Raw genomic sequence first — 15,794 nt, 5'->3', positions numbered from 1 at the left:
CAATTTCTAATCAACCCTGGGGGAATTTAACATCATTCACACAGAATTCACTTCATCGTGGCCAGAGCCGTTGCTGTGCTGAAGGCTCCTCAGATTCCATGTGGCCCTGTAATGGGCGCAGCAAAGTTCTCTTGTGTGCCTTAACGGGGCGCAGGTCACCTCCTATATGCAGCCTCTCACTGTAAAGATGACAGCACTTCTGTAGGTTTGGGTGCTCGTTTGCCCCTCATTTCCATAGGGACTCTGAATGCCATGCAGTACCATCTCACTGCATCATTCAGAAGTAAAGATTGTCCTTATCCTTGCTTTATATATGATACGCTGAAGGGTTAAAGGAATGAATCAAGATCACATAGAGGTGAAAGGAGTTATCCAGAGTCACAAAGGGATTTTGTGTCCCAAAACTGATCCTAGGCTTCCTAAGTCACTGGACTGTCTTCCTTTCAGTAATGGAGCTTGCTGAAGTCTGACCATGAGCTGGAGCTCAGATGGCTGGAAGTCCACGCTCGGGGGACGATCGCAGTGTTGATAAAGGCGAAACTTGCACAACTGAAAACAGTACCTTTGAAATGTGTCCAAATTGTAGCTCCTTTCTGCCTCCTCTTGTAAACAGAGGAATGAAAAGAGAAGAAGGGTAGAGGTGAGCAGGAGAGACCTGTGGGGACTGGAGAAAGGTATTGTAGAAGAAAGCGATGATTGAAGTGATGCTTTTGTCAAAGATAAAGATGGAGGGAGTCTGAGAAGAGACACTGGAGATAGGGGGGTAAAGGAGAACAGAAGCCCCCAGTACAAAAACTATCCAAGAATAATTTTCCTCTGCTTTCCCCCACATCCTAATATCAGTTGCACCATTTATGACAATAGACCAGTATGTGTAAGCCGTGCCTCAAAAAAGTGCTTGTGGCCGCACTGCTAACATCTCCTATGCAACTAAGCACATCCACAGTTATTTTCCAGTTATGCCATGGACATATCAGGATGGACACACTGAAGTTCTGCTTATCTCAACTAAAGCAGTTAATGTCCTTTCCAGGTGTAAGCAAACCTGTGCAGAAGCAGGCAAGAAATGCCTTGGCAGACGTCTGTGGTGGCCAGTAGTGTTTGTTGAGAAGTGAAAAGCCCTTGTCTGCCTGTACCCTTCCTATTTTTTCAGGTGGAGTCCTTAGCTAATGAGAAGCTCTGAGGCTGCACTGAGCTTCAGTGAGCTGAGAGATGGGGTGAACAACCCACTTCGAAATAAAAGTGGAAGAGGCTGCCCTGCTTGTTATGGCAGTTCTGTAAGTAAGTGGAAGCCTTAATATGCTTGTTGTTCATTAAAGGTGGGGTTGAGGAGGTGAACACTGGTCTGAGCAGCAGTCTGGTTTCAGGATGCAAGAGAATTTAATCTTTCACACCTCCGGTAGAGCTATCTCGCTGAGTCAGAAGGAGGAGAAAAATCCAGCCCCAGTCTGACTGGAGTCCTGCACATCTCCAGGTACCTACATCAAACAAACAAGCCCACCATGCTCCCCCTGCAACAAACTCACCCCTGATTTAGCCAGGTACTCTGCTGAAACCTCTTAGTATTATGTTCCAGCTGACAAAGCAGTGGCACAAACCTTCACAGCATCAGAGCTGCCCCTTCTCTCCCAGTTTGTGGCACATCTCTCAGCCATCCAAAAACCAGACCAGCCACCATCAGACCAGCTGTTAGCACAGTACAACGTGAGCTTGCCCAAGCTTCTTCTGTACTGAGAGCTTGCAGGCAGCCTGAGAAGCTTGAATGCAAAAAAGGGATCCCCCTGGCACTGTCCATAGCAGGCTGGCTGTAGGAAAATCACGGAGATTATGGCAAAAAGGCAGTAACATCTGCTGAGTTATTTAAAGTGGAAGCAAGTGTCTCTGTTGAACAACAGACTGTTTTGTGGCTGGTAAATAGTATATACTCTAAAATGTCCCTTGGGGTGAGGAAAGAAGGATGAGAGAACTTCTTTTAATTACCTTGTGCGTGTTCTGACTTAATTCAGGAAATTAAGCTCCAAGGAGGCTCAAGATGGCAGCTGCAAGACCATGGCCTGTGATCATCTCTGGCCTGGGGATGTGAACAGGGCCAGTGGAGTTGATTCTCAGGAGAGCTGCGGGACAGCCTGGCTGCTGGGGACCTGGACAGTGGTCCTGCAGGTGGCACTTCCCCCCTGGCTTCAAAAACAGCCTCTTCCCCAGGACACCGTGAGGCTGTACAGTCCTGGAGATGCCGACATCCTACTGATGGAAAACTTCTGTCCTCATTGCTTGCCTTCATAAAAGCATCCATGAGATTTTTTTTTTTTTGCATAAATAGAGGCTCCTCAAACTCATTACCTAAATCCCCCCAAATAATTGCATTGTTTATTTTGGGCACGGGACTACATGCTGTTGGGAGGTCTGTATGTCACCCCCAAAGTTGCTGGGTTTCAGTGGAGGCTGTAGGCTATTTCTGGGTTTGCTGTAACACTTGCCACCCATTACAAAAGGCATTTGATAAAGTTGATTTCAGTATCCTCATTGCTTCATAGTCACAGTACCTAAGTGATAGGGAAGAGGCAAGTTCAGTTAGTGGATCAAATTAATTAAATACTTGTGTTAATTTTTAATAAGCTGAACAGAATGTTTTTATGGGTCGAGAGTCGGGGCTGACTGCTATGGATTCTTCTCACAGCAGTCCAAAAAAGAAGTACATAGAAAGTTTGGCTGGCAAACCTGTTGAAAAGCTGGTATAAATGCCTGTAGGTGGCATAAATGCAGCATGTAATTGCAATGCTACAACTCATCTGCAACGTTTAGTCTGTTTGGCAGCTCAGTAGGTTTGCAGTAAAGTTGAAGCCAGATTTATTTTTTTTTACTTACACCAGAGTGCTTATTAGAGAATATCCCAAGATTTTTTTATATTTTAGATGGCATAAAGCATATTAAATGTCTATTTGGTTTTGCTTGTAAGTCAAGAATGTTAGTTTTCTTTCTTTTCTTGAAAAAGCTTTGAGTGCTTGCAAAATGAACCATCCTTTACTGCACTCCACATCACAAACTTGAGTCACAAAGTAGAAAAAATCTGGTTTTCTTACAACCCGAAACAACCAAACCTCCAACCTGTTACCTGGGGCATTGTTCAGTGTTCACTGGATGAGCTGCTGACCCACGCTGAAGTATCCCAAGGGAATCATCCAGTGACTCCAGCTGACGCAGTTTGTCTGAAAGCAACATTGTCCTGAAGATACAAACCTCTTCAAGTTACTCCGGTACCGTTCTTCTCTGCCACCATTCAGTCAATTGCAGATTATTCTTGACAGGAGTAAGGAGGCACTAAAGGCTAATTAAACACAGCAAACATACTTCATAGCTAGGACTGAGAACTAGCACAAGTCACCTTTGACAAGGCTTTTTTGGCTATTATGAAAATCAAATATGTATGATTTTCTTTAGAGTAAGAATAAGCTTGTGCCACAGATAATTGCATGTATAGTCTGTGTTAATAAAACAAGAAATGCGTAATATTCTCTTTGCTGTTTTGGGAATTGCTGTAGATGGTATTAGGCACTATCATGTCTAGGCACATCTATGATGGTCATGGTTGGCTGAACAGCTTTATTACTCTTGTCAAGTCTGAGAACTTTTAAACATACATACATTTTTTTTTTCCCAAGGAAAATAATAGAAAAATCTTCAAATAACTTATTTTTAAATTTTTGGCCTTTTTCCTCTCCATGTCCCAGTTTTTCCATCTCCTAAATAATGTCAAATTCACTTTGCAGGAATGTTGAAATGTTTTAGTAATAGGAAGTATACTGAGATCCTTGGCTGGAGGATGCTTTGTAAATATAAAAAGTTGTGGTTTATAATGCAGACCTAAGTTATGACATGAATTACAAAGGGTGCCATGAGGCAATCCCAGAGCTTTCCAAGCGAGCTCCATGGTAATATATGCCTGAAATTCACTTTTGTGCTCTGGGTGGAAAACCTTCTGTTCATTGAGCGCTGGCATGAAGTTTATACTCTGCAGGGCAAGTTCAATACAAAACTGAGCAGTGTTTAAACTAGCAGTTTTAGAAGAGCCGACTGCCAAAATAGGTCGCGATCAGCATCAGGTTAGCTAGTGACAGGTGTCTTAATTTTAGGCAAAGAACTGATTTAGGGGTGAGGGTGCCAGTGTGAAACAAGAAGTTCATTCTGTGCACTGTCAGAGATCTACTATGTGACGTTGAGGAAGTAAGTTGATTTTACTGTTTCTTGAGTTCTTAATCTGAAAAAAAAAGTAGCATTTTCCCTTCCTCCCAAGGGTGTTATGAGGATAACCACATTAATTAGTTGCCTGCTTAGAGGTGAGTGTAATAGAATGGAGTAGCTAGAACATAGCTCTTCCTTATCTCTGCTGACCAGTCCTGGTCAGTATCATGTCAACTTAAATTGATTTTTGCAGAAGGTGATTAAACACAATTAAATGTCCATGTTAAAACCAAAGCTAAGATTAGCTTTATTGAACTGAGATCAAAGTGGTGATAGATTCTGAGCTCCGTTTATTAAAAAAGTGTTAATGGGATCCATGCAGAGCTGACAGAATGATTTCCTTTCCCACAAACCCACCATTATCTATAAAGCTAAAAGATGAAATTAGAGTTCTTTTTTTAAACTACAGAGCCCTCGTATTTTTTTTAAGTGTTAATGATCCTTGTCTTTAGCTAACTTGTTAACATTCCTTTGGCAGCTTTACCAGTTTCTGCTGTTCAGCTTAAGGTTTTTATTTTCTTGCTGCAGTATGTAAAGAATTTTTGGATGGATTTTACAATTCACTTAAAAGAAATTCAGATTTTGCTGTGGACACCATAGCTGGTCAGCAGCTGTGGGGATGCAAAAGGAAAAGAGCAGCATCTGGAACCATTCTCCTTTGTTTTAAGTTCTGAGAAAGTCCTAGTTAAATAACAGAATTTCTGTTTGATAAAAATCTCTTGTCCATCTGCACTCATGGGCATTAATTCAAATAGAGTAATGACAATAATAATGATAATTATGAGGAACAGAGGACAGTCCTGTGGCCTGCGTGAAGCAAATTTGGAGGATCTGTGTTTAATTTTCAGTGTATATGGCTGCATGTTGTTGGACAGCCATTGAAATCAGTGGGACTCTTTCCAGCAGCTTCCCTGGTCATTGGCTGGGGCCCTAAACGGCCTATTACAACAGGGGAAAATTAACATAGTTGTTGGCAGCTCATCAGCTGATGACTGAATAGATACACTGAAATCCCTTTCCACCTTTCCAGACCAAAACTGGGAAAGGCCAGGGGTGCAGAGGAGGGAGGCTGTGCTGCTGATGAACAGACAGCCGCACTGTTCTCCCTTAGTGACAACTTCAGGGCTTCAGAGGTATTCCAGGCACCCAGTATTTTTTCCTGTGTGATGTTCTGGTTTTAATGGATTTTTTTAATGGGTTTTAATGGATTTTTAATGTTTTTAATCTGGGTCCAGATAGCTGCCTCTAAGAGAATAGCTATCACTTTTGTGGAAAGCTACACGTGTTTATGGAGACTGAAAGACTTCTCCTTCAGGGCAGACCTGGGGTCCAGGCAGTTGGGACACATTATATCGACTGATCCTACCACAGGAGCTTTGTGCAATCAGGCGGTTTGTGTTGTCAAATCTCTCCATGCTCTGATGTTAATCAGTCGTGCTGCAGGGACTCTGCACTTCGTTGGAAGCGAGAGGGGAATCCCTGAGGTGTTCGCAGAAGAGCTGCTGCTGACGACGCACTGTTTTCTGGTAGCTCACAAGGGACAAGATCCGCTCCACTGAGAAACGGTTTTAGGCCAACTGCAGCAGACGCATCTGCAGCACCAATCTCTTCCATGGGCCTGCCCTTTGAAGAAAGGCATGCACTGCATTTTCAGCTCTGGGTTTTCCCAGGTTATCATTTGGGGATTTTCCTGGCCTGTTCTCATGCCCAGAGGTTATTCATCTGAGTGCTGTTCAACCACAGAGCAAAAAGACAAGATCTGCTCAAAGAACTTACAGTCATAATAAAAGTGAAAAGTGAAGAAATGAGCCAAACCAACAGGAATTCCCTGGGGTGCGGAGAAACAGTGAATCAGTCTGGCCAGAGGATGTGCAGAGGTGTCAGTGGATCAGCCTCCTCCTCCTGTGCTGAAGAGCGCTTATTTACCATGGATGATAATCTGGTGGGACAGATTCGATGGGTAGAGGTGGAAGACTCTCACCCTTGATTTAAAACCACCGGTGGTCTGTTTACCTTCTCTATGCTGTAAAAGCTAGTAGGAAGACCCCACTGCTTTCAATGGGATGCATTCTACCATGAAGAGGATTGCTTCACTGGTGTATCACCTTACTCATTAATTCATTTAATTGCACATTCATTAAGTTTACTCATGTGACAGACAGACACAATCCAAGGCTTACCTTCAGGATTTATTATAGGTACAAAATCAAACAAAATGCTGCCAAAAAGTAGTAACATCATTCAATATCACCTTGAAAATCCATTATTTGCACATTATCAATGTCCTTTACGAGCAGGTCTGGCACTGCTGTGCCCTCCACTTTGCCATGTGTTTTACCCATGCAAGAGGGAGTCCCATGATCTTAGCAAGTGGATTGCGGCAGCCAACACCCCTGACTTGGGTGCCTTCTACTCCCATGGACTCCTGGGGCTGTGAAAGCAGTCCCCACTTTGCAGCATCCCCTCTCTTTTGTCTGGGCATTAACTCCCTGTCCTGCGTTTTTCAGTGCTGTTACTGTGCAGCCACCAGTAACATACCCACAAAAATAATTGCTGAAGTCAGTTGCACGGTGGGTGCCCACATGCCCCTGCCAAAGGTCTGTGAAAGGTTTAAGACGGCAGATATTCATCTTGGTGAGCTCAGATAAGGTAGGCTGAGGTTTTAAAGCAAATTGCTGGGCTTTGGGGTCTCATTGCCTAGTCGCATTCGTTTATCCCTCTGGGTCCCTGCCCAAGAACTGTTTCTGTTCTTTAGCCTTTCTAAATCTAAGCAGAAAGGGAAATAAATAGTTCTGTACTCTATCTCTCCCTCTTCTCATCTGCTTACAGCTTAGGCCAGGAAAAGTAAAGAGTTTGGGGCTTTCATCCTAGCCAGAGCAGTCTTTGTTGGAGGCCTGTCCGGATGACTCATGCATGCGGATGGGCACTTTCCCAGCTCTGCTGTGAAGGAGGAGCAGTGCCGACTCCTTCAGAGAGAGGTTGCTTGTTCAAGTTGAGCAGCTGCTAACAAAGACTGCAGAGTTTTAAATAACTCGAATAAATGAAATCTCTTCTCCCTCTTCAGTTAATCAGGCCTTGCTTTCTTTGTACGTCAAAAACCTGCTTGCTCTCCTCTTACTGAGACAGTTTTTCATGGCAGATAAAAATTGAATGTAGGACATAAACAGCCAGTCCCATGGACTGAATGAAGCCTCAATTTCCAGCGGCTTCATGTCTTGTGGATCTGCTGCTTTTGTCCTAGTAAAGCGCAAGGGTTGGCATAAGCTTTTCTCATGACTGGGCACTTCTTGTGATTCATTCTCCTGTGTGATTTCTCTGGTGTCTAGTAAGATTTATTCTACAGCCTTTCTCTTGGGTTGGGGAAGGCTGTGGAGATCCCGAACTATGGGGAAGGAAGTGAGACAGAGGAGCTGGTGCCACAGCCTCTAGAGATGCCATGAACTGGCAAAGCCCTGGTCCTTGGCTTTAAATACTTGGAGCTGCAGACAGATCACTGGAGGGCACGGGACTGCAAGCCCATGTCATTTGGGGTGCAGCACTTGCTCTCCCCGACTCCGCCACCCCCTGTGTTGCAGCAATCTCTCTGCAGCATTTGCGTGAACTGGGTGATTTTTTCCTCTCTGGCAGCACAGAGGAGTTAAGGACAATGTGAAAACTTACGTGCTCTCTAAAGCATCTCTCACATTCTTTCCTCTTGCAGAAAGGAAACTGGACTTAAAATCTGTGGAGCTCTCCAGGAGGATGAGAGAGGCTGAGCTCTGAAAGTACTGACAGGCTGGGCAGAAGTGAGCAAGGTCTGTATGGAGAAAGCAGAACTTGTGAGCCTCATTAAGGAGCTGGTCCTGAAGTGTACGTGCGGAAACCCCAGATCAGACCTTTAGTTGACACCAGTATCAAGCCCATATTGGTCACAGATACTGTCTAAAGGGATGGTTGGGGGGTTTATTAGGAATTGCTTTTGTAGCACCTTAGCAGTGCAAGGCATATTTCAAACACCTTCAGGAAAGGATTCTAGCAGACATACAATCATTAATTATTTACCTTGCAATAGGTGAGCAGAGGTCCCAGTATGCCAAGACCTGTACATACACATGCACGGGGACAGACACACACACACACGCACGCATACACACACAGAGAAGCTGGTTTCCTACATTATTCCCAAAGGGCATGGTATAAATAAAGCCACAGAAGAAATCCATAAATAAATAAAATGTAAGGGCTCTGCCCTATTACCAGTGAAGTCAAGGGTCTCTTGCTGATGATACTGAGAGCAGAATTAACCATGGGGTATTCCTGGGGCCCATGGTACTGTGGGACGGAGATAGGGAAGGTGGGAAGTGCCAAAACACAGTGGAGGTGAAACTCGTGTACCCTGGCTTAGCTACCTGAAGCACAAGGTCCAGGTCTGAGCTAGTTCACCCATGGCAGAAATGGGCATCCCTAGAGGCGCTTTCAGCCCATCGTTGTTCAGGGCACTAGCAAGTCCCTCACATGCAGAGATCTCACTTTCAGACATATAGTCTACCACAGATGTATCGTATCCTATGTTCTCCATTGCTTTTTCTCTATCTTTCAGCACAGGTAGGCAAGTGAGCAGCAGTACAGATAAAAATTGCAGCTATTAGTCAGAAAATGCTAACCAAAACTAACCAGCCTAAAGCCTGTGTTGCTAGGAAACAATCTACCTCTTACTATGCATTGCTACCATTTGTATGCATCCACTCTTCTGATTTTCTTATTAATATTCTTTGCCTCAGACCCAGTAAGAAATTTCCACTACAAGCTGGCACAGAATCCAGTGCTCTCCAGGTCCCACAACGGTTTAATTTAACCTCAGACTGCTGGTGCAAGTGGCTTCAGTTACTTAATTTTAGTCTGGCAGAGAACTGGCAGAATTCACACTCCCATTTATGCACATGGGTATATGCAAACAGGGACAGCTGAGCTTTGCAGGACATAGCGGCGTGTGCTGCCTTCTGGTTTTCCAGCCTCTCCTGGAGGTTTCTTCCTTTCAGCGATGCTGATGCCTCTTACATGTCTTAAGGAACTAACCTGCCTGCTTCTGACTGTCCAACCATATCCAGAGGGAAACCCAGGCAAAAAACAATTAATCCTGCTAAAATTATTTTTCTTAGGACAAGCTATACTGAAAGAAGTACCTTTAACCTGCATTTTTATGTCAATGCTAGGGAGCTCTATTGATTTACTATATTTGAATTTAAGTCAATGTAGTTAAATCACACAACCGGAGCAGAGATTAGGTTCCCTATTGATTTTAAGTGTGCCTGACACCGGTAGAGTTTGTAATTTACAAGCACAAGTTATACTGATGTGAGGCAGCTTTAAATCTCTCTGGCCACGTTGCACGAGCTGCATCCGAGCTCTGCTAAGATTTAGGCTAGGAGTTGAAGGGGGGTTTCCAATGGTGCATTCCCAGTCTGCTGGTGGTTGCTGCTACGTGAGGTCTCCTGACAAAACACTATGCGTGACTGCTTCCCAATGCAGTCCTATCAGAAAATTGAAGTTTAGCAAAAATAATGTTTTGGGGGTTTTTTGGTGTGTTTTCAGGTGAGTTTATTTAAAGCATGTCATTATGCTATCAGGGTTAGGAAGGGGCTCTGCCTGCAGCACCATCAGCAGTATGGGAGTGCCATAATCTTGGTCCGGGCACCGCAAGGAGAGCACTGACCAGCAGAAGTCGCAGTCTAAGCACTAGCTGCTAACACTGATCAGCTGCAACCAGAAATCATATCACCTTATAATCTCATATGGAGGTATTTGGCACCAGCTGCAACTTCCACAGGCAGCTCCTTGGCCACAAATCCATCTTGGCTTTCCTGGAAGGCTCTTGCCTTTCATCTTAGCAGTGAAGGAAGGAGGCAGGGTCCCTGTGGATAACCCTGCCCATTACATGTTACTGAATAAGGCAGAATCCTGGAAAAAACAGCCTGCGAGAGTGTTTTTCAAAGTCTGAATGTAGGGCACAAAGGACAAAATTAAAGTGTTTCACTTTGCACCTGCAATTTTATAATGGATAGAAGGGTCAGTATGGCATAAATGTACATACATGTTCCCTTATGGGGATTATTCCATAATCCATGGATCTTTGCTGGTTGCGAATAATTCTTGAACAAGCCTGCATTTTCCTTTGCTTGTTGTCTTTGCAGCAGTTTGCCATGAATAGGCAGTCTAGTGCACTTGAAGCTATCATAAATGAAAACTTAAGCTCTTTAGACCTACTCTAAATACATCTCTTCCCACCTCGGTGTATTATACTTTGCCAAAATCTATACGTATCCAAGGGTTTCACCACCTCATTTTACTCTGCTAAACTGAAGTTTTCAGAGGATTTCAATAGAATTTGAGCTCTCAACTCTCTTATTCTTGTTTTGGCGTTTTTCAAATCCCTTGTAATCAGGGATTTATACAATGGATGGCAACACAACCAGAAAATCCCACTACTCCAGGCCATTCTGCTCGTTTAAAGGAATTATTTGACATGTATACAGGTAGAGCCTGTAGAGCTTAATTTTAAGTACAGAAAATGAAGGTGCAGGAAGATCAGCAGAAGGCCATGGTCCAACTTATAAAAGGAAAGCAGGGTGCTTGTTCATTGTTTTTCTACCTCAAAAAGCCCCTGTCTCCCTGTGGGAGTCAGCAGAATCCCTGCTAACCCCACCAGAAAGGAACGTGCCGTCTCCCATCCTGGGTTGCATTGCCCAGGCACCCTCATACAATGAACGGTGTGGGTAGCAGCAGGACAGGTCGTGATGTACTCAGTCCTGAGTGAACAGCTTTCACCTTGGTGGGTGGGATCTAAGCTGGTCCCAAAGCCTGAGCCTGGCAGCAGATCCCTTAATGGCAGGAAGAAACTCTGGTAACCTGACCCATCCTGGAGAAAGTGAGATCTGCTTTCTACTAGCTGGAGTAGCAAAATGAAACAAGATGCAATACTTGGGAAAGAAGCTAGATAATGCATTGGGAGCCCCTGAAATATGCTGTTATTTCTGTAGCTCAGTGCCACACCAAATGCCAGTAGAAAAAGGACTGAGATCGCAGTTGGTTAAATGCAATAGTAACCTGTGGGCACATTTTCTGGTTGTCAGTTGGGTTAATTAACTCGTTGTGATGCCCTAATTTGCGCCAGGCACAAGAAGTCCCTGAATAACCCAGTGACAGGCTTTGCACCTGTGGTTTCCTAGGAGGATGGGTCAAACATCAGGACCTTTTTTTTTTTTAGGTGTAACTCAAAGCAAAGTTGCTGAAATTGGCAAAGATCAAGGAAAGGATGTATGCTACAGACATACAGGGTGCGTGTCTGTAGCATAACCGGTAGGGAAGAAAAGAGTCTTGCCCGTGTTCCCAGGATTAATGAGAAAACTTCTAATATGTTACAGATTAATAAATGCCTAAAAGTTCACATCTGAACCTTGGCAGCCTTGTCTTGTCTGGAAAACTTGGACTTGAATCACTTGACTGAGCATATATCTCTAGTGCTGTGTGGGATGCCCTAGGATGCCCGGTGTGACTTCCAGCTGGGCTGGAGGATGTGCATCTCCTGGAGGTCCTGTGTCATATCTGCCCACACTGGGTGTCTCAGTTGAGAGAGTTTCAAATGGCTCTAGATACATGTGTTGAGGTCACTGAGTCGAGCCTGTCTTGTTTGGTTTCTCAGTGAGTTTTCAGTATTTCCTGTCACAAACATGGGTAGACAGATAGATAGATGGATCACTATATGTTTATATATGTAAGTTATTTGGATACATCTGCTTTAAAAAAGGAAGTGGAGAACTGTATGAAAATTAGTGTGTCAAATGTGGTTGAAATGCTCTGATGAGCAGGTAAAGACTCTCAATAGATTTTACAGTAATGCACTATGTTTTTATTACAAACCAGTTGGCTTTATCCTTAGCTAATTGGAGGGCTGAATCCATCTGCCCACTGGTGCACTTCTTGTACGAGGGAGAGAGGTGTTGCATTCTTAGGGACAGCACTCTGGTCTCGCAGATGGGAGAGGAAGTTCACGGACATCAGGAGTTACATTATCGTAGGCCATCAGAAAATCTAGTCCCTTGAAACTATAGTCTCTGTTGATGTAATTCTGTTGACTTCAGCAGCAACTCATTTGTCTGTAAGTTTCGTTGAATTCACTTGCAGTCCAGCAACTGAAATCTCCTTAAGATCATTCTTCCAGTTAGGGGTCTTCTGCTGTCTTCTAGTCTTTCCAGATCTCCCAAGCTGACCTGGGCCTAGAAAAGATCACAACTGTATTGAACTGCAGATAACTTAAACATGCAGTTTTCTCCTCTCTCTGAGAAAGGGACTATGGAAGCAGTCTTTCATGTAACACAAAACTTTCATTTCCAGGTAGTCTCAAGAAAAACAAAGTGAGAGCTAGAACCACCAAAAGGCACCAGGTTTCTTCTCTTTATTCACTAATTATCAGTTATTAATTCAGCCGTCTTCCTGACGAGATCTTCCTCCACTTTCAGATGAGGTGGCTGGATCTCAGAGCTGAGATCTCCATTTCACAGCAGGCCATATGCTGGTGGCCAGGCCAGCTCTGGAGGTGTTGTGCCAAAGAAGGCACTGAGACAGTGCTCAACCAGCCGCTACGTGAGTGCTCTGCTGCTCACCTCCTCCATGACAATGGCAGCACAACCCCATGACAATGCTTCTAATGGCCATGTTTTGGAGGGGGTGGGGCAGAAATTCATTATCAGCCAAACCGTGTAATTCAGTCTTCATGCTGGTAAAGACAACTTGGGAGGAATTGCTCCTTCCACATAAGTAATGAACCAAGGACCTGCTTTAGTGTTAATGTTACTTGTCTGTGCTCTGTCGCAGAAGTTAAGTCCATGTTCTTCATCCCTTCCAGCTTGTTAAGATTTTCTAGCACTTCAAAAAAGAGCAGAGTATTAACTCTGGGGATGTGGCCAAACACACCTTACTTGAAACCTTCCTGTCTACCTCCATTTTCCTCCCAGGTACATCTGGATAAGATATTCTGTGTTTCCTATCCAAAAATACCGTATCATTTTGCAGTGAGGTATAAAACTATGTACAAAATACACAAATTTGTATTTCATTGCCAAAGCATTTCAATAAAAGGACTAAATTGTGTTGCCTAAAGTTTGCAAAGTACCAGAGTTTTCCTTGTGGCCAAGAATACATATTTTTTAAATATATATATATATATGTAGATATTTAGATCCTGGTTCAAGACCTTGTCTGCTCAGCTATGACTTTTTTGCCTGTGGAGTGACTATGGAGCCAGGTGTTCACATAAGGATAGACTCGCAGTTGCCATGAGTCAAATGAGCTCAGCAGAGCCCAAACAATTTCCATCGTCCCATGGCTTGGTGGGGGTTTCTATGCAAAATTATTTAGAGGGAAAGGCACTCGAGTCACATACATGCTTAAGTAGCAGTTTTAAAATTAGGAAGGAAAATATTCACTCTGGACCAAACATGGGAGTGGAAATGTTTTGTGTACCAGGTGGGACTCCTGCACCTGATTAACTGATGCAGAAATAGCTGCCATCAGCCCACAGCGTTCTGGAGCTGTCTCGTTCTTTAAGTTGACATTTGCTGATGCCAGCAAACTCAGCAGCCCGAAAAGCTATTTTTTCCCTACTGCTGAGACCACCATTTCATAGACTCTGGCACAAGAGGTGCCTTCTGTCTCCCAACACCACATGCCAAGAGAAAGCCTTTTGTCTGCCTACAATAGAGCTAGAGGCAGAGGAGGAAGTTGTGAAACACTAGTTACTGTTGCTGGCAAGTGAGCCATAAAGGAGAGTTCTGCCAAAAGGACACAGGCTGGGATCTGACCTCCCTTTCTATGAGCACAGCTAGTGTATATAGGTGAAGCCATCTCTTGTAGGGAGCACTGGAGGCAGGCTGCGTGCTGAGCTGAGCCAAGAACTCCTTGGAAGTTAACAGCGTTGTTAGTGCCGGGACTGAGATCCGGGTCCGTGTCGGAAACACGGACAATGCTTCCCCTCAGTCTTTCCACTGAGGGATTTCTGCCACTTGGGCAATTGCCATGGATCTCAAAATGCAGCTATGAAATTGGTAGCTATCCCAAATTAAATAATATCCCAGAGGAAGGGGGCAAGAGCAGGAGGGTGGCACTGAGCAGCTTTCAGGCTGGCCAAATTTGGCATCCTTTTTATTTGCTAAAATCTCCCTTCTTAATAGTCCTTCCCTGTGCCTGCCCTCTCTCTTTGTGCAACATCAGCTCCAGAGTGTCAGAGCAGCAGGATGAGGTGCCTTTGGGCGCAGGAGATGCGATGTATTGGTCCCCTCCGGAGCCCAGCAGCCTCCGCTGCTCCTCTCCCCCACAGTCACCCTTGCTCGATGCAGCTAGATCCGGCGGGACACCGATGGGGTGATCCTCTGCATCTGCTATGGGGGGTGCAGAGCAGAAGAGGGGAGCAGCGTGGGACACTGGCCTGATAGCACAGTGCTGTGCAGTGATGATCTGTTCCCTCCCTGCTAAAGGGCACTCGCTGTCTCCTCCCTGCTAGAAGCTGCGCAGGGCCATAGGCACATATCAGTGCATTACTGATTACTCCCAGGGTAAGTCTTCAGACTCTCTACAAGCCCAAGGGCTCAGAGACATATTTTTAAAGTGGAATCTGCAATTCTGGCATTTTCACATGCCTCTGGGAAAGAGGAGTTTTAACCACAGCAGTACGACTCCTTCATCCAGCCTTAAACAACCCTACAACTGCTTGACTCAGCTCTTTCACACCTAAATCACGCTCTGGATTGCCGTTGCCTCCCATCTTCAGAAGACATTTTGCTGCAGTAAGATTTTCAAAGTTGCTCCTTAAATTTGGCTGTTAATTTCATATTTGAGGCATGTGAATTAAATCGCCAGATTTTCCAAGCCTGAAGCACCTTGAACATGCCTGCGACTTTTGTTCCTGCCAAATATTTGTTCTTGAAGGTAGAGTGAAACACACCCATGCTGTGGTTTATCATGACCTGATTATATCGCCATGAAGTCAAAGGGTGGGTGTGAAGGGAAAGCAGCTATTTAAAACCATTTTCATCAAAATCAGAGCAGTCTGTGAGAGCAAGACAGCTGTTAAATGCATTGTGGGCACTGAGATGGGAATTCCTGCCTGTTTAATCAGGCAGCCAGCTGCAGCCAGCAAAACCAACCCCGGCAAGTCAAGCAGTGGAAAGCTGCACCTGTGAGCCGTGTATGCGCCTGTTGTGGGGTTGGGAAGAAAAAAAAATAAGTTTAAAGACTCGATCAAACGAATGAAACCTGAAGGGTGGAAGCTGTACGGAGGTTAAGTGGCAAAAGCTCCATCACGGACCACCTTGCAGGCTCAGCTGAGAGAGGACTCGGCGCGTCATGGTGAGGAGCCATCTGTGCTTAGGAAAATTTCCGAATGTCTGTAAAAATGACAACCCTCTGTTAAAACTTCTGTAGCTGGGTTACCATTCCCACTGCCTGGAGTTGTGGATAATTAGCTTTAAGGCTATTACAGTGATGCCTTTGGATCGTCGCCTGTGAGGGTTCAGCAAGGAGCT

The sequence above is a fragment of the Mycteria americana genome, chromosome 1 (genome assembly GCF_035582795.1).
Source record: "Mycteria americana isolate JAX WOST 10 ecotype Jacksonville Zoo and Gardens chromosome 1, USCA_MyAme_1.0, whole genome shotgun sequence".
In the NCBI taxonomy this organism is placed as follows: Eukaryota; Metazoa; Chordata; class Aves; order Ciconiiformes; family Ciconiidae; genus Mycteria; species Mycteria americana.
This window is presented reverse-complemented; position numbering follows the sequence as displayed.